This window comes from Aquila chrysaetos, chromosome 22 (assembly GCF_900496995.4).
Source record: "Aquila chrysaetos chrysaetos chromosome 22, bAquChr1.4, whole genome shotgun sequence".
In the NCBI taxonomy this organism is placed as follows: domain Eukaryota; kingdom Metazoa; phylum Chordata; class Aves; order Accipitriformes; family Accipitridae; genus Aquila; species Aquila chrysaetos.
This window is the reverse complement of record NC_044025.1, coordinates 8035274-8055262: the sequence shown is the minus strand read 5'-3', so window position 1 is coordinate 8055262 and position 19989 is coordinate 8035274.

Below are 19989 nucleotides of genomic sequence, written 5' to 3'. Positions count from 1 at the left end.
CACACACACACATCTGCTGTGTTTCTGCTAACATATGGTGTTTCACTAATTAATTGCTAGCTATCAGCCAGGCTCCTACTGCTCACATCAAATGTGAGTACCCTCCAGAATGTTTCACAAGAATGATCATTTCACAGATTCACTGCAGTAGCCACTATATGGTCAGAAAGCAGTCTTCCATGAGAGAAATGCAATAAGTATGTCATTTAAAATCTGGGTCTGTTGGTTTAATATTGCAGGTTCAGTGTTACATAACTGGAAAACACCAGAATAAGTGCACGCTAATAAATGCCTGAAACAGAAAGGCTGTAGTAGTTCAGCAACCTGGTTCCTTTGATGAAAGCAAAAGTATGGACAACACCGGGACAAATCAAGTCCAATAAACTTTCAAGACAGCTTTTTAAAAGGAATATGGCTTAGTGCTTGGGTTCTTTTTTTTTCCGTAGTAAATAAGCTACTGAAATGCCCATATTTTATTTATCATTACAGATAACAGTTATTTCTGCATAAGCTTTTAGGTATTGTACAATGTCAAGTGGCTCTTGCAGTTCTCAATGTGAAGCAGATTTGGTGATGATAGAGGAACTCCTCCCCTCAGCTGTCGATCACCTTCTACTAGCGGGTCCATCTTACTGGGCAGCAGTTCCAGAGTTACTTGCTAAGTGACATGGGTGGGAACTCATGCAGCAGAGCGCAAATATCATATCCCAGTCAAATGTGACATTAGTGTACTGGAGGAAGCATGGCCTCTATACCTTCTCAACCATGCATTTTTGAAATCAGGGCACACGTACAACAGTAACAGCCTGAAACACTAGTGAGGGAAAGAAGCAGTTGTGGACTCCATTTACTGGAATCAAAAGTGAAAGTTCTGTTTCCTAATGTATTTTTTGGAGAACATCACATAAGTGAGTCTGGCTTATGTGTTTAGTTGTTCATGGCACTTGAGGGCAATTTAACTTCTTCTGAATTGACCTTATAGGTGATACTCTGTCTGTACTAGTAGCCTAAGAAAGGGTCCATGCACATGTCCAGGCATCTGCATGCCCATGTACATGCCTAGGGATCTGCATGAAGTCAGCTATTTCATTATATTCAGGTTTGTTTCAACATAAGACATCAAGTAAACCTACAGCTTCGTCAAGATTTAATTTAACTTGGTATATAAGATTTTGCAGCTCTGTTAACGTATAGAAGGAGCTGTTTGAGCAGGCAGTACAGGATTAGTCTTCCTATACGCAAACATTTTGGACAATTGACAAAGTAGCCACTGACAAATAGAAAACGAAAAGCAACTTATCGCCTTGATAAGGGTTATCAGAAGTAAGTCATGAAATATATGGCACTAAACTCTGTCAAGCCATTATTCTATCTAATACCATAGATTGGTATGAAATAAAAGAAACAATTCAGAAGTACTTCAAAGGAAAACACATACAGAATTTTAATGAGCAAAGAAAAAAAATAACTTGACGAGAAAGAATCTTCCTGCCCACATACTGTATCATGACTTTGTACAGCTCAATCATAGGAATTGTGGTATCCCAGTCTTGAAGGGTTATGAATAATAGGAAGTCATGACCACAGTACTGACACATTACAGAACTGTAAAACTGTGTGTTGGTATAATCCAACACAAAAAAAATGTCTGCAGATGCTGACACTGGCATTTTATGAAGTAATTATCCATGGACTTTGGAGCCCAGAAGTGCATGAAACTTGCCAGTCACAGGGTCAAAACAGAAAGACTTTCCAAAAGTGAAAATGAATTCCAAGATTAAGCCTCCAAAATTGAAGGGTTTTTGTCCCAAGGGAAATACCATACTTTTCATGAGAAAAACTATTCAATTCTACTGTTTGCTCCTCAACATCTCACTGTCATGGTTATAGAATAAAGTTAAATCATGAAAAAGGCTTGGCACTATTTTTTAATATAAAATATTTTTAATTGTGCAAAACAGTCTTTGTGTCTATATCTCATTATGACAAATTCTAGCTAAATATAAACTTTACCTACTTGCAATTGAAGGTTTTATTAATAAAAGCATTAACATGACTTTAATTGTAGCATCAAGGTTATAATTATGAATATTTTATGACTAAACAGTTTTCAGGGGGATAATAAGATAACCAAAACTATTATTTAATGAAAAGTGGTGAATTACTGACAAGTAGGAGAACTGCCTTTAGAATTGGAATACAGTTACTGAATATAATTAATAAGTCACAATAGTCTCAAAGAAGCTTTGAGATTTGTATTGTTTCCCTTTAAATGATGTAAATCCTTTGGCAGCTAAGTAACAGAATACGCAGATAAGAAATGTGCCACAAAGAACTGTCACCTTAAAAAAGGACTTAAGAATTGAATGGAGGTGCTGCTTAGACTGTAGGAAAGCAAGCATGCTCTTTTCCAAAGATCCCATTTACTTTGAGTCCAACTGCAGCAAAGAGTTGGACAGTACATTAGGGAGGTTGAAGAAAAAGAAGAAAAAAGAGAAACAAACATCAGTTGATGAACTAAGGTCAGTTCACTGTGGTAAAACAACAAGTAATTACACAAGGAATGAACAATAATGCCCACAAACAGAAGAGCAAGTTCAGGCAAAATAGCAAGTACCAATGAATTGCAGTTCTTTCCACACCTGCTGATTAAGGCTGGGGTTTTCAAAGAAGCCTTGAGGTCATACAGTTCAATGCTAACTCCCATTGTAAAAACCTTTTAGGTTGATCCATGAATATCATTGGTCTTCCAATTTTGACATTGGTAACCTGAATAGTCTGGCTGTTTGATCTTAGTCTGAGTTTGAGGATTAACACACCTATCTGCCCAGAATCTGCAAAATATACTAGGATTCATTAATACTACAGGACTAAATGTGAATTCAGCCACACCAGTTTTAGAAAGAAACTTCTTGAAGACTGTGTATGAAGCCTGTTTCCTAGGATTCCAAGGCCACCATCTCTAAAAAAAACCCATTTGATTTTGCAAACTTAATGTTTGTTCCTGTTTTCTAGCTCCACCTATTGACATCCCATGAAAAAGTTCCACCTAAAATCCTTTCTAGCCTTTGACAAAGACTGCTACCTTTTATGGTATAGTATGGGTAGCTGATCTGAAACAGATGAGAGACCATACAAGATGAAAATAGATTGGTACTCTGTTTCTAAAACTGTCTTGTTAGCCCTTGATAATACAACCATGATAATATAGGAAAACATACATACACCATTGATAAAAAGCACTGGCTGCTATACACGTAAATAGTAACAAACATTCAAGTACACTGCTTTGTTCTCAAAGAGGGAATTACAACAGAAAAACGCAGAGGGGGATGTTAATTATTCATGTACTTAGTCTGACAGAAAACCAGGTCCATTGTTAATGGGGGAAAATTTTCTAACATTTTTAAAATTCCACTGAAAGATGGTTGGCATATTAAAGATAAACTGTTATAAATGTGTTTGCTTTACTATTTATTTATTTTTGAGTAGTATTTAAAAAAATGTAGACTAACCTGTTCTGATTAGGGGACAGTCAATTTCAAGGAAAACAATGTCATCAACATCTCCTTATGGGCTGATTTTGGAGAAATGCAATACAAGTTGATTTTGTAGCAGCAGAAGCACATTTTCTGACTTTGTCTTTATAGAATAATAACAATCTTGCCTAAAAATAAATATACCAAGAACAAAAAAGCTGTTTTTTTCCTCTATTTCAAGTAACTAGTTTCACTGGAGACACTGAACAGTAAGTGAAGCCATATTACTTCCCTTGCTGAATATCGGAGGTTAAACTAAGGCAATAAATTGCAGCTGAAGTTGCCTTGGGTTAAGGGGTTATTGAACAGAGAAGTAAGTGCACAGTCAGTTCCCTATTCCCATACCAACAACATGAAGAAGTGCTAGTGAAACAAGCTCGCCCAACAACATCCCGAAGGAGGTAGTCCTGCTAACAGCACAGCAACACGCTGAACTGTGAGGTGCAAACACAGACCAGGAAATACCCTCTAATAGGTACCAGAGTGAGGTTTTGGGTTGGTAGTTTGGTTTATCTGAAGTCTATTTAGTTTCCAGCAGGACAGTATTAGCATCATTTTTATTCATTCTCCCTTGTCAAATGGACACCGATACATGAGAAAAACCACTTGAGTTAATAACCAAAAGAAAAAAGAAAACAAAACCAAACTCACAGGGTACAGTACGACACTGCTGTACTCTCAGTAGAGTTTTACTCCATTTGTCCACTTACTTAGATTTAAATAGTGAAAAAAAAGCCTACAAATTTTCTGGGCAAGCTGCCATTTGCATTTATACTATAGTAATGCCTCCACAGGGAATGCAAAGTAACCATTCATGGAGGAACAATAATTCACCCAGAAAGCTCCTCTTCACTCACCACTGTTGTGGAGATGTGTCTCTAATTCTCTCCAAAAAGCTTATCAAACTGATGGCTTTGGCATGCTGGCAGTTACCAAATACAGTCTGTTTCAGACAAGGTAAGAAAAAGAGTTTCAGAGCCCCATTGACTTTATAAGAACAACTATGTTCAAATCCACCTAGTCTATAGCAAAGTGATTCAATTGTAATATCTCATGTAACTGAAACCTGGCAAAAAACACGGGGTAAGAAGAAAGGCTGTCTGAAATAAACTCAACAGAACTGGTGCTGAATTCCTCAAAACCCTTAAATTTGATGAGAAATACATGTCCTCATGCTCCTTCCGAAAAATCTAACTCATATAGCTGTGCTTCCCTGCAAGAGTGCCGAATGAACAGGAGTCTAAAGCCTAACTTTATAACCTAACTCTATATATTCACACTAACAAAATTACAGGACCTGTACTGTAGTCCCACAAATTGCCCTGCTAAAATATAAACGGCATGTTTTTCCAGTTCTGACTTTGAGAACCTTCTAAGAGGAAGACTACATCAGATTTATTTGTCCAAGATCAGCAGTATGACAGTGCCACAAATACGGAGGCAGACAGATCAAGCCTAATATATGTGTCCCATATTTAATGCAAAAAGGTGGTATGGATGATCTCTCCCTAAGGGCTATTGTGCTCCCAGTTTGAGCAGATGCTCACAAACTGTGGTCCAAACATGTGTCCATGCTCAAAATACAGTGCAGATGAGCCTTCCTCACAATGGAAGGATAATCTTATTCCCTACACAAACAACATGAAGAATATTACCTTAAAGCAGAAATGGATGAAGATTTATTTCATGGGAAATGAGACAAAGCTCAGTCTTGGAAGTCAGAAGACTGTCTTTGCAAGCAGTCCTTGTCTGCCCTTGGAGAAAAAAAAAAAAAAAAAAAAAAAGTCCTCACTGTGTTTGAGTTTCCTGGTATATAAACTAGGAAAACCACAATTCTGTCACACCTATGGATTATCAACAATACAATACTAACATATGCAGGCTGCTGTGAAATCCCAAAATGGAAATTTCTCCTTAAGTGTAGGGTATTGAATATAATACTTTTTTCCAGTTACATATGAATTCCATATGTATTAAAGCAAGTGTTTTATCATCTTTTTCTAATACTTATTTATCTAGATGGGTCTGTAGCAAAAGATTACATTCATTACTTCCTGGAAAGGAATTATCCCTGCAAAACATTCACTCATATGCCCTCTTTGAACAAGGTATATATGCTTTTTGGTACTAATTTGCCAAATAGACCTTCAAAACTGAGTGCCTTTGTTTTGACTGAAAATTAACAAGAAGATTTACATGCAGATTTCTGAAAAATTATTTTTAGCAACTTACAGATAGAGGGAAGTGAAAGACCAGGATAAATCAGATTCTTTTGTTATATTCTCTGTTACTTTCAAACTGCATTATGTTAATTTAGAAATAATGACCACATTTAACAAGGCCTCTTTTCACTTGTTTAGACTGCTTCAACTCCCCACCAGATAATACTATTAATCTGTTACTAGGTTTGTGGTTTTTATAGTAGGTCACTTCCTCCAAGGTATCAGTCATTATTTATCAGTATTCCAGAAAATAAGCTCTTAGCAAATAGATACCTGTGCACAATTAGTTGTGTTCAAGATGTTACAAATCCCTATAGCAATCCTTTTGCAGTCTACTAAGAAGACAATATGGAGCCCATTAAAATAGCAATCTGTACTGTCAGTGCAACTAACTATTCAGGTGAGCCAACTCACCCACTAAGAACAAAAGCAGATAATTAGTAATGATTAAGCAGCAGCAAAAAGATCTGGTAATAGCTGCAATATTTATATGTGTATGCCACTTCTAAACCCTCATACACCCTATTCACCCAAATGAACAAAATTAGAATGCAGACAAGCATACAAACAAAATAAAAATGCTCACTAAAACAGAAGAATATAGATGTCCCTACAACACCACGGCTCATAACACCATCAAAAGGCACAAAAGCATGTATAGGTATAGCACAGCTCTGATGAGATATCATGGTTTTCCTTCAACAGAGCAAGGTTTTTGTGTCAACAATGACTAAGTCTTTATAAAAATTAAAATAACATTATCAAGCATTCCATCTTAATAAAACAGTGAAATAGCAAGTATTTTGCTCAGACTGCAGGAATATCTGGCAGTCGTTATTATTCTCACCATTGCCATTTTGCGCACATCACCTCCATTCTGAGTTTTCTTCTACTAGATTTTAGCTTAAAGCTCAGAAGCAAATGTACTTCAGCAGATCTAACAGAGACCCTCATGAGGATTTCTGCAGGTGTTCAGGATCAATCACGAAGGACTTCTATCCTTCTACCCATACAAGGTGCTACCTTCCTTAGTATCACAGATTTCAGTAACTCAGCATATTTACATATGCAAATCAGCAAGCATAAGGGCAGCATTTTGATATGGCTCAATCAGAATGTACTTCGGTGTTTTCCTCAGTTAGGAAACCTGATAATATCTGACCCCTAAGACACCTGATTTTGTTCTGAAACTTACTCTTTCTTATCCTAGCAATAAACTATCTCAGTCTTCTGTTTTCAGAGGTTTTCAGCTTGGCAAGGACTTCTTTCCCTGCATGATTTGGTACTTAAGTCTCTGCTGTTTCTGAAAGCCTAACTTCTACCTGTTTCTCAGGCAGCACTGAGACTGTAATGGTAGTTATGCTGGATAATTTTATGTAAAGTACACAGTTCCAAAGTTTAAGAAATAAATGTCTTACTGTCCCTTGTGACCAAATGTCTAAGACAATTCATAAATAGCAAAGAGCCACTCTTTAGTTATCTTCTAACTATAGCATTTTTATCCATATAGGCTACCTCCCATTCATTGTCTATTAACACACTTACTTTCAGAGTACTGGCATAACAAGCAAAAAATGGCAAGTGCAAATGTTTTAATTGCAGGTCAGCCAAGTGCTGCAATGCACTTCCTGTGGCAGAGTTTTTGTTGCAACACACCTCCAGAGCTCCACTGAAAGTCATCAAGGAGAGAAGTTCCAGATTTGAAAGCTCCATGCCCAGAAGTTCATCAGTATCTTCTGCAAGCAGCGAAGGAAGCCTCCGCTGGATTTGCTGCAGTTGAACAGAACTTGCAGAAAACAAAAGCTGGAGTGAAATGTGATGATTAACTTCTTTGTAGGGCATTCTTTCCCTGGCAGTTACCTCATCTTACTCTTACACCTCCAATTTCAGCAGGAATGCACATCATCATGTCAATGATAGATAACTTCCTTTAGTTTTTATCTGACATTTTACAGCTGCTGAAGGGACACTGAATATTAGAAATTACACAGTGATAGGAAGAGAGCTCAGAACACTGAAGTTGCATGGGAGTAAGGATAAAGTGTGAATGCAGCATATGACAATTCAGAAAACATAGAAAGCAGAAAGAAAAAAATTGAAAGGAATATGAAAGATGGAAAGAAAAAATGTAAGACTCAGTTCATTGGAAGTTTCCTGATGCACCTGTTGCTGAACACAGAAAACCCTGGGAAGTAAACAGTGCTAAAGCCATAGTGCCTGGTTACACTACTAGGCAATTCAATTCATACTTTGACATAAGCAAAAGGAAGTTATTGTGGATATGTTTCAAACAATCTCTCAATTTTATTGTTTTTCAGGTTCCTGGCTTTCTATTGATCTCAGGGATTGGGGTCATAATCAGTTGCAGTTAAAAACAATTCCACATTAGAGAACAATAAAATTTGTTTCCAATCATAATTGCCAAGTAAAGTTCAGTAAGTGGATTTTCTCCACTTTTAAACAGAGTTGTGGCTTCTGGATTTAAGCACATTGGGATATAGGTTCCATGTCCACATCAAAAAAATACCATTTATTTTACTAGTCTAATGTGAAGGCTGCATTTTGTACAGTTTCAGTGAGCCTGCTGGGGAAGTGCAGTAGCATAGCTCACAAATAGTGCATATTTGTGAACATTGCAGAACAGAGCAGAGGCTGGAAGTACCCAAAAGCAGCTGAGACTGTTGGCACAAGAGAAGCTGATAAAACATACATACGGGGAGAGCTAAAAGCAAAAAGGCATTGCCAAAAACACAAGGCGCTCTTGAAAGGTTTGTCATCTGAAAGGAACTCTGCTTCAAAACTATATTAGGCAAATCCAGACAAGTCATTAGAAGAGGGAGGGAAGAATAGAGCTCACCAGAAACATCGTCCATGATACTACTATTTTACATAGATCAAATGGTTAAAAATAGATCAATTTTCAACTTGAAGGTTAAAATGAAACATATTAATGAGGCTAAAATATCGTACTTTGACTTTTTTTGCAAGAAGGTTCCATTTTCTTACTTTCAAAAGGACTCTTGTAATAACATTCGCCCAAAATTTCACTACATTTTTTCACCCTTTCTTCATGTGTTTGAATTTTACTTCCATATCTAGAGAAATAAGGAAGGATGCGCTCTATTTGTTTGAAAAATAAACAACTAACAAACATGTGATGCATTTGTCATATCAAATGGTGCAAGAATAAATTGACTTCTACTCACAGCTTGATTTGGGGTATTAAAACTTCATTAGTCCTGTCTAAGGATAGGAATTAATATCTCTTTGTAAGACAGTATTAATTTCAATCAAAATTGTAGGCTGTTACTGTGTGTAGAAAAGAGCCCAATGCTTATCTCATTTTTTAATGTTACCTCAGCTCCATCACAGAATATGATTGTTGTCTCCATAGGTGGATTAAAATATCTAGTGACTTGATGAAAATTGACAAATATGACTAGATAAGACAACAGTTCCAGATGTGAGGGACTTGGTATCATTAGTCACTTTATCAAACAGCAGCAAGATACTTTTTCCACGGTTTACTAGTACCTAACAACATTCAATTTTAGCTAAAAGGTTATTCTTGATACTTGTATATTGGACTCTAGCTCCTACTTTTACCAGTCGTGTGGGGAACAATGAATGAGAGATTTAAGGCTGAATCTTGAAAAGTGCTGATCTGCAAGTCACCAAGCGGCAGAACTACATCAAAAGTTTTTATTTTTGTTTTTCTCAAGGAATGAAAAAATCATTCTGAACTGGAAAACAGCACAGCAGAAGTTCAAAGTAATCATATATTGAAAAATTGTGGTGGGTTCACCCTGGCTGGGCACCAGGTGCCCACCAAAGACGCTCTATCACTGCCCCTCCTCAGCTGGACAGCAGGGGAGAAAATATAACAAAAGGCTCATGGGTCAAGATAGGGACAGTTTAATAAAGTGAAAGCAAAGGTCATGCACGAAAGCAAAGAAAAACAAATGATGGTCAGTTGGTAGAGCATGGGACTCTTAATCCCAGGGTCGTGTGTTCGAGCCCCATGTTAGGGGTGGAATGTATTGGCTTTGTGTGGCAAGGTTTTGGTACCGGGGGCGGGGGGGGGGTTTACAGGAGTGCCTTCTGTAAGAAGCTGCTGGAAGCTTCCCCTGTGTCCGACAGAGCCAATGCCAGCTGGCTCTAAGATGGACCCGCCACTGGCCAAGGCCGAGCCAATCAGCGATACTGGTAATGCCTCTGTGATAACATTTTTAAGAAGGAAAAAAAGTTGTGGGACAGACAGAAACGGCAGCTGGAGAGAGGAATGAGAACATGTAAGAGAAACAACCCTGCAGACACCAAGGTCAGTGAAGAAGGATGGGGAGGAGGTGCCCCAGGCGTCAGAGCAGAGATGCCCCTGGGGAAGACCATGGTGAGGCAGGCTGTCCCCCTGCAGCCCAGGGAGGTCCACGGTGGAGCAGATCTCCACCTGCAGCCCGGGGAGGACCCCACGCCGGAGCAGGTGGATGCCTGAAGGAGCCTGCGACCCTGTGGGAAGCCCGCGCTGGAGCAGGTTCCTGGCAGGACCTGTGGATCTGTGGAGAGAGGAGCCCACGCTAGAGCAGGTTTGCTGGCAGGACTTGTGACCCCATGGGGGACCCACGCTGGAGCAGTGTGCTCCTGAAGGACTGCACGCCGTGGAAGGGACCCACACTGGAGCAGTTCTTGAAGAACTGCAGCCCATGGGAAGGACCCACTTCGGAGAAGTTCGTGGAGGACTGTCTCCCGTGGGAGGGACCCCACGCTGGAGCAGGGGAAGAGTGTGAGGAGTCCTGCCCCTGAAGAGGATGAAGTGGCAGAGACAACGTGTGATGAACTGACTGTAACCCCCATTCCCTGTCCCCCTGCGCCGCTGGGGGGTTAGGTAGAGAATCCGGGAGTGAAGTTGTGCCCGGGAAGAAGGGAGGGGTGGAGGGAAGGTGTTCTGAGATTTGGTTTTATTTCTCATTACCCTACTCTGGTTGATTGGTAATAAATTGAGTTAATTTTCCCCAAGTTGAGTCTGTTTCTCCTGTGATGGTAATTGGTGAGTGATCTCTCCTGTCCTTATCTTGACCCACAAGCCCTTTGTTATATTTTCTCTCCCCTGTCCAGCTGAGGAGGGGGAGTGATAGAACGGCTTTGGTGAGCACCTGGCATTCAGCCAGGGCCAATCCTCCACAAAAATTAAATAGGAGAAAGGAAGACTTGAGTTAGCAAGTGTTCTTATATTTGTCTTCTGAAACAAATTCATGTGGGACAAAAGTGACAGAGCAATTTCATGTCAAGAGCAATTTTTAAGCAGGCTACTACCTCCAGCTGTGATGACAGACTTCTACAAATTGCAGGATTCTTTTGCAGTTGTAACTAGTCTCCAATTAGATTTCAGTTGTTCCATAAAGGAAACCCAATCAATAGATTCCTCAATAAAAACACTATACAGCTCTGTACCCACAGGTCCATATGCTTTATCGTCTAGGTTTCATATCCATCTTTCACCAGTTGCATTGAGAATTATCTTCATGATAAATGCAAGTATGTGCATACTCTTCATCTGATTGCCATAAATTCTTTCTATTACAATTTTATTAAGCATTTTCACCTAATTTGCTAGGATTTCTAATTGAAGTTTAGGTTAGAAACAGGAATTATTAGTAAGTAGTGTCTGTAGCCTATGATTCTGCCTTAAAAATAAAACAAACAATATCCTATGAAAGCCCTTTTCCCTACCTAGGCTTATGTGGTGAAATCCTTGATTTCTCATCCTTCTGGAGAATCTGAGCCAAGTCTGTACCTTCACTGCAGGCTTGAATTACTGTTTTTTCTATGTAATGTCCCTTCATCTCTCTAGTTCCTCTTCTCTTCAAAAGACCAAGGGTCATACTTTCCAGCAGCCAACTCCCACTTAATAATTAGTGATTCCTCTCCCTCCCTGCCCTCACTCTCTCCGAGAAAAGACAGTGAAGCCTGCAAAGTAACAGGAAACACTATATCAAGTAGATTCAAGAAGAAATATGTTCATTCTTCATTCCCACTCGGACCAGCTTTTCCATTCATCTCACCTTCACATTCTTAACTTCTTTGATACATTAGTACAGAAAACACTTGTTTTTAAAAGAACTTATTGCTATTTGTTCACTGACAGTATATAAGGAACATCTGCTGTGTGACGCAAGGCTACCCTGCAGAAATCAGTGTATTTCTACTCGTATATGTGGGTCCTACTGATTAGAGCTGAATTTTACTACTTGTATTTGCTCTCCTTAGTCTCACTGTCTTGTCTTAATAAATGGAAAAGGAGTTACAAATAATCACCTGTTGTAAAAAGAATTGGACCAAGCGTCTTGGAAGTGGGGGCTGCAATATGTTTGCTACATCAAAAAACTATGTCAAAAAACTATATCAAAAAAGAGTTTCCCATCAAGAAAAAAGATGCAACATTTGTTTGTAACAAAAAATGTAGTGAACACCACCACAAGGTTGTCTTACACTAGCCTAAATTGAATTTATTCAATTCATCACCTAACCATAACACCAGAGCAGTGTGAAATGGACTTAGCATACCTGAATATGTCTGGGTTTGGGTTTTGTCATTGTTTGTTTGTTGCGGTGTTTTTAAAATGAGGAATTTTACATTTTTAGTGGCAGAGTGCTATGAATCTAGATCATAATATACATATAGTTGTAACTTCTCTCTACAAAAACAATCTCTGCAAAACAGTTTGGGACAGAAGAGAGAATATTAGCATTGCATGCAAAATTATTACAGTCTTTCAGAACTAGGTCACTTCTAAGTGAACCATGTGTAATATTCCAAGCCAGCACATTTTTTGGAATTTAAACTGCTGTCATCTTATCTCAATAAGTATAAATTAGGGAAGACAAGCTGGCAGAGGGCGAGAACTTAATCATATTTTTTAGCTACTGTCAATTGCCAATAAAAACTCATAGCTGAAGTCAAACTTTTAAAAATTAAGCTTACAGCTGCTATGTCACTGGAGTGACCTGAATATGCCATCATGATCTTTGCTCATCCCAGGAGGCCAATAAATGTTATGCCAAAACAAGGAAGGAGACTTTTTTCACCCAGTAGTTCCCCATAATTAACTTCAGTGGACCCAATGACACCAAAGGCTTGAATTAAGCTTTCAAAAGTGCCATCACAGCAGCAGCAGGGGTCAAGAGTTCTTGGCTAGAAGCTCTGCCTGAAGACTAGAGCAGGGCCAAAGGAAAACGTGGCTGTGAATGAGCTTTCTAAAGTTGTTTTAAGAGATTTTTACCAATCTACAGAAAGACCTTCAATGCACAGAAAGTGCTGCTTGGAATTATGAGTTTATCCACAGCCACCGTTATGCTTCTGGTTCCAGTAGTTTGGTCATTCTATGCAATTCGTACTGTTCTATTAACGGGGTCAAGTTTGAAGAGACCTAAACATAGCATGTATAATGCTCGATTAGCATTTTATACGAAGTAACTCTGAAGGGGTAAAAAAAGGCAAGTTTGCAGAAGAGAGAGCAAACAGATTGGAGAAGCTGGCTCTCATAACTGTTTCTAATATGATTCTTCAACTGAAAGTAAAGACTAAACAGGAAGCTCCTGTGTTTGTTTAGGAATAATGCTTTAGAAAGATTTGCTGGAGGCACGTACCACTGCTTAAGTAGCTTTTTTTCCCCAGAAGAAGAGGCTTTAATTACTATGTGTTCCTCAGTTGTGAGAGAGACAACATTACCTGGTTATCTACTCCCTTCTTTCTCACACTCACAATCTAGGGAAAGTATCCCACCAGCGTCCTAATACTTTATGTCAGAAGCTGTGATTCTACCTTCCCTGTAACTGCAGATGGTTCTTCTTCCCTCTGCCCGTTACCTGTGTCATCATTTTAACCAGTGTGAAATCTAGCTATGTTATTGCCAGTCCCAGTTAGATCAATAATTTACTCTTCACTGGATATGAGATCCTTTAATACAGTATTTTCTCTTCAGGTATCATTTTCCCTCAGCAACTATAAAAACTTGGACTCAAAGTTTGTATTTAAACACAGATTCATTGTCTGGCAAAAAGAAAGAGGAAAGTTCTCCTTGTTTTCCCTTCTCCACCATGTCACACATTCTGTGCAACAAAACCTGGAATAAAACCCTTTGAAAACAGTGTTATTTTGGCATGGACCAGAATGCTAGGAATTTCAAGTATTTGGGAAACCTGTTACGTAAACTAATAACAAATTTGGTTTGAATTCACCTTAAGCTCCATATTGTCTGTTTTAAGTCACATCCACTCAGTAAATAGCATCCCAAACCACCTGCAAACTCAAGGTCAAGCTCCGGCAGAACCAGAGCGAAGCAATAAAAATAATCATGTCTCTTCCAGGTGACAGCCTGCCAAATCTTATTTATTCATATGGTCTTGGCATCTACTAGATTTATGAGCATCAAGGTTGTCTGAGCACAAAGAGATCAGAGTAGAACCAGAAAGAAGGGTACCAGAGTTGCTTTTCCAAGGCTATTACAACCAGTACTCAACTAACAGCTTTCACAAAATTAATGCTTCTGTCTGACCAGCTGATATGTAAACACCCAAACAGCCCATTGTTAAACAATAGATAAACAATACTTAAACAAACAAAAAAAAAGTTTAAGAAAGCTGAAAATATTTGCACAGAATAGCTAACCTGGTCATTCTCTCAAAATTTTTTTTCCCAGTAAAATAGTTAGAGATTACTGTTCAACTAGAAGGGAGGAACTGTAAATGAATGAAGGAATAAATTCCATAATGGTGTTTACTGTGAAGTTATACCTAGAAAAGTTATTTAAATACAAAATCATTTCTTCATTGACAAAAAACTTTAGTGACCACAGAGCTCAACAATGATAGATAGAAATCATAATTCAGATTCAAGATTTACCTGGATTAAATTCTGTCCTTGCAGAATATAAAAGACCACAAGGACTGTGAATGAAAGTGAAAAGTCTTAATAATTATACATCTAAGACAGCAAACGTTAATTCTTTTTAAAAAAGAAAATATTTGCTTTATTTGCTTTTAAGAAACTATTGCTAATGACTGATACGATACAGCATCTTGGACTCAGTGTCATGTGAGTGCCATGCCTAACAGTGGATTGAGTCCAAACTTAAGTCTCAGAAAAAGCAAAAGGCTGCATTATGGGAGTACATATTTATTTTTAAGGCAGTTTAATTACTTCCCGTACCTGTTTTGGGCATATATGGCAAATTATGTGCTATTTGACAACCAGAGCTTTAAGCCTTTTTGGGACTTCACAGAGAAAGTTTTGAGCAAATTTAAATCTCAAGAGCAGGGTGCAGGCTTCTCAGCAGTACAGCATAAAGTGAAGCCTACCTGGGAGAGCCTGCTTCTCTGGAGAGCAGGATTTGGTCTTTCTGTTAATATCACACAGACAGCTGATTGCTGTTTCAGGAATGGTTGCTTTCCTCTCTAGCAATTACCCTACTGGTAACAGGTTAACTATCTTATTGTGATGAGAAACGTTGATATTGTTTCTTTTCCAACTACACTCCATTATGGTGTACAGTACTTGAAGATGTCTGAAATGTTTGCTTGTTTTCCTTAAAACAGCAAATAAATTCCCTCCCTTGCTGTTCCATAGTGGCATGGGCCATTATGAAGTTTGGAAAAAGTACAGTCTCTTGTGGCATAGCAGGTCCAAAGAGATCACTTGAGTCAAGTTTAAAGTAGCATTTAATATGCAGATTAGATTTACTTAGCATTATTAAAATATCTAGAGTACACAGTTTGTGCCACAATTAACTCAGGAGGGACGTTTCCCAATTACTTTGGCAGGGAACTGTTGATAAATGTGGGACTTTTTTTCTCAGGGGGGAGAGGGGAGTTATTTTCTATAATCTGTGGCTAGCCTACTTTCTAAGACTGCAATTCTTACTGAACATATTCTTCACTGTTACCAGAACACAGGGTTATCGATCAATAGATCCACCAAGAAACGGTTGTTGCCATTTAACTGTAGGCTTTCAGGTTTTCTGGCATGTGCTGCAGGATATGAAATAAATCTACAGAAACTTTTAAACTAGGCCTTTGTTGAATGCTTGTCTGCATTAGCAGAATACAGTGACACAGACAGGGTCATCTACTGTTATGTCCTTAACTGTATTTCTGCAAAAATGATTCTAAAGATGAAGTTAGTCTAGTAATTTTAAAGGATCTGCCTTTTCAATAATAAGACTAGAAGTGGTGAAAGAGCTTGTTGACTATTTCATGTGGTTCAAAGATTACTTTGAATAAATTTGCCAGAATATTTGGTAATCTTTTATCCTCTTTCCTGCCTGTTCATCCACTTCTGAATCTCTAGATATGCTGTGAAAACACAATTTACTTATAGAGGTGAGTGAATAATAATTTTTAGTGATAGATAATAAGCATTAGATTATCTGTCTAAAGGATAACCAAAATAAACAAGATTCGGCAAGGAGCAGACCAATAGTGGTGTAGTGATACAGGAACATAACCAAGTAGCCTAACCAGCAAAGACAGAAAACACTGAAACAGCTTTTCCTACACCATCAGAGAAAAATTATACTGTCCTTGGGGCAGACACCCACCAAGATGACTGTTAAAGGCGTTGTCTCTTGGAAAGCCATGCAACCCAAGAGGGTTACCACCTAAAGGGCTACAGGAGGTAAAAGGGAGAGATAAAGGTGTACGAGTGAGGAATAAGCATGGGAAAATACAGGGAAAGGGGAACAAAAGCAGATGAATGTATTTTAAGCAAGCTGCTGGTTAGTACAGTAGTCTGAGCAAGCCCTATTTGATCACTGCAGTCTATCCCATATTTTTATTAAGTCCTCTAACTAGCTTCTGTGTGAACATGCTCTCTATTCTGAGACTGTGTGTGCAAACACTATTAACTACAAGGTTGACAAGCCAGCAAGTAGCACAAGAGGTCTGAGTGCTGGTCAGTGATGAGGAACCATGGGTCTGAAGGGCAAGTGACTAGGGACCAGCAACTAGATAGAGACCAGCTACTGCAGAGATCACACTGTATGCAGGTGTGTGAAGTCAAGTGAACTTCAAGTTGAAGTGGCCAGTGAGTAGGTTCAGGGATACCCTGGAACTGGGTGTTCCCCTTATTATCAACCTGTAGACCCAGGATTAAGCCACTCATGCAGTGTGTGTTTATGTAGATACCGCTTCTGTGTGGCCAGCTGTGTTTTGATGGTGTGCCCGTGTGTGTGTACCTATTGCGAATACATGCTGAGCCTGGCATCTGGCTGAACACCAAAATCATAGCAGCCTCCCATCTACTGACCTGGGACCAGTCGCAGAATCTGACAAACTCAGCTCTAGCAGAGTAGGAAGGAAGAATCCCTGGATGTTAAGGGCACTGGATTTGCTTGCCTCCGGCAGCAAGGATGAATGTTAACTAGTTTAGTCGGAGAAACTGAATAGTTACATGAGGTTTTACGGATATTAATCATCCATAACAATAGCCCTGTAATTTAAGAAACGTATTACTCTGCTAATGCATCTATATTTAGTAAGATTGTTTTGCAGTTATCGTTAATTGTATAGTTTTATACCAATGCATTTCTGCAAAAACACCATCATCCTTACAATCCATAGAAAGCTTTTCATAATCAAAACCAAGCCGTTACATTTAAAAAGCAGCAACAAAAGCTGTTTCTACTTCATGCAAAAATAATTCTTGATTTTTCACTCCATGCAATCTAAACATCTAGATCCATTGTGTTTAATTCTTTTAGTAACATGGTAAGTAAATTACTTTGTTTAGTGTGTTCAACACTGCAGTCTACTGTTTACATCTTTACATAACAGACTAAAGGACGGCATATTATTATACTCACAAAAACCCATGCGAAACCTGGTGGCAGTTACTACAGTCTTAGATTGTGAAGCAAAATATTTTTTTTAATCAGAGAACATTTCATCAGCAGATGTTATACTATGTAAATTTTTGCAGAGCTTGTCAACATAGAGGACCAAGTATACTAAAACTCCACTCAATTTGTGGACTGAATGTTAATTAATACTTTCAGGTACACTGAGTCATTTTACATCACCAGACTCCACACAACTTCTGTAAGTGACAGAAATGTGTTGGATTCCAGACAGGGGAAAAAAAAAACCAACTTTTTTAGGGATGGGGAAAAAGAAGACCAATGATGGTAAGAAGTCCTCCTCAAACCTGTTCTTTTCCTTTTTAGTACTGTAAAATAGGAAAGTTTTATCCTACAGTGAGTCCTTATGCTTTTCACTGGACAAAAACTACAGGCGCATCAACCTCATGTCATCAGAGCACAGAGTAAAATCTTTCTCAGCTTATGATACTGACAGGACTTCAGTTGTAAAAACTGCTCCATCTGCTAATTTCCACTGTCTTTACTGATGGCAGTTGTTGGAGCTACTGGATCTGTATCACACTCAACTGCATCCTCTTCAGTCCCTGTATTCTACATCCTCCACTGATCTCACTCATATTATTTCTTCTTCACACACTCAAAGGAATCATGCATACATTCTCACCCCACTTATTCTAGTGAAATATTTATCTTGGGAAAACCCTTGAAAATTATTAAAGTGTCTATATTTAGAGGAATGTTTCTGATATTAGGTGATGAATACAGTAGGAGATCATATTAGCCTGTTCATCAAAAGAACGCAAGAAATGGAAACTTCAAAAAAATCCTTAAAGAAGTAAGACATAGTTTTCTCCCTTATTTCCCCTGCTGTCCCGCAACTGGTCATAAATACCAAGAATGAAGCTCATTAAAGACTTTCAAGGTTAGACTTTTTTTTTTTTTTTTTTTTTTTTAGAAGCAGCATAGCTATTGCCATTCCAGCACAATTGTCTTGAGGGCTAAACCAAAATATATTGGGGAATGGTAAGCTCATTTTAAATGAAACCTTAACATTTATGAAGAAAAGGAAAAAGAAAAACCAGAAAAAGTAAAAATGGAAGAGGAAAAAGGAAGGCTATGTCATGAAACAAAACAGAATTAATTTCATACCCTAGAAACATTTAAAAATTTTAACCTCTAATGTAACATGAGTTTTAACAGCTTCAGGTTACCCAATAATTGGATTAGATTATTGATATTGATATTAACTAACCCTAAACTGGACTCTTCAGAAAAGCCACGATACATATTAATACAGAGAGCAGTACAACCACTGGGATGACCTCATAAGGTATGCATCATACAGAAATAACACCTTGGGTAAACAGGCTAAAAGCACTGTCTACTTTCAAAGCCTATACAAGATTCTTTTTCAAAAGCCAAGGCATAAATAGATTTCATTTCAGAAATGCAGGAATAAATATGTCTATATATTTTGGTATGCACACTCAAATGTGAGCAAGTGTAGTACATACATTAGCAAACATTAGTTCCTACACATTATGCAGGCTCCTCAGTATATACTGACTGCTATTTCCTTTTTCAGCAAGCACCTGTGTACTTAAGAGCCCTTACAAAGGGTCTTCCATTTCATTAAATTAGTTTTAATTTCCAAATCATATTGCCTTAAAGCCTTCACCTACCAAAAGCTTTATACATATAATTCCCTCTTCAGTATCCTCTCCTAACTAAGCTATCTCCAGTAATTTGGTCACACTGGACTAGCCCCCACACTCTTATATTTATAATTTATGACAAATGGAATAAGCCACTGAGCCCAGGCTGTAGCCAACATCATTTCATGCTTGGTGTCTAGTGAGTATGAAAGATAAACTTCTCTATAGCAATCTGACATCATTACTATTGGTTTCAGAGTTTAGGTTTTTGATGAGCTATTGCCTTTCTCAGAATTGATGTTCTGTATTGGTACCTCTGACAGCATGTTATATTGCTCAACAATGTGTACATTTTTGAATGTTTATCTTCACTTGATTAAATATCTAATTTTTGAGCTTCAGCAGTGGGATAGTTTAAGTGGCTATATTCTGTTGAATAAAGTTTTTAATCTCAAAAAAATATTCCAGACCCATGACTGACATTTATTCAAACAACCTACAGTAATTTCATCTTGAACCAATCACTTTTATCCCAGTCTTGAAAAGGAAATAACTTTTTGCAAGGGCCCCAATTCTTTAATGTGAGAGCTTTGTTAGGCTGGGCAGATTCCTGAATATCCTAGGTAGGTCTCTGTCTTATTGATTCACCTAAACCAAATTTTAGTTTATGCAGACAAGGAGCTTCAGAAATTACAGTTGAAAA